Raw genomic sequence first — 581 nt, forward strand, 5'->3', positions numbered from 1 at the left:
AGCGGGCAATTAGAACGGGGGGCATAACCCGACCCAGTGAATAAAAGCTGGACGGAATTTACCGAAGTGACAGACCGCCTCGGGAGCACCACGTGTGAATATCACCACCACACCCCTCGCCGTTTTCCACTGTCGCTTTCTCGCTGCCTCTCTCGCCGTCTCCTTCGTGCAGATAATCGCCGGGAACTTCACTACGCCAGCTGCTGAAGCGAGAGCAAGCCATTACCAAATCGACCAGTCTTCTCTTCTTAGGCGCCCAACTTTTAACTATAAACTACAGTCCCGTGGGCCATGCTTATACCCATTCAATAAACCTGTTCTCCCCTCCAGTGTTTGCCTTCCGGTTAGACCCACATCCCCTACATCCTGACAATGACCAAAGAGACGTGTTAACTGCAGGGAAACTCCTCAGCCGACGTGGGTTAGTGAACCATAACAGAGCTGAATGGATATTGACTCACAAAATTCATCTGTCCTTTTTTTAAGATTTTTTTTTTTTGTCCATCAGGGTGTGTGAAGCACCAACTACACATTTTATACCACTAAAATCTTAACTGTTAGGTTTGTGAAACACCAAGTGT

This window comes from Oratosquilla oratoria, chromosome 2 (assembly GCF_046742065.1).
Source record: "Oratosquilla oratoria isolate Oo_2021 chromosome 2, ASM4674206v1, whole genome shotgun sequence".
Taxonomy (NCBI): domain Eukaryota; kingdom Metazoa; phylum Arthropoda; class Malacostraca; order Stomatopoda; family Squillidae; genus Oratosquilla; species Oratosquilla oratoria.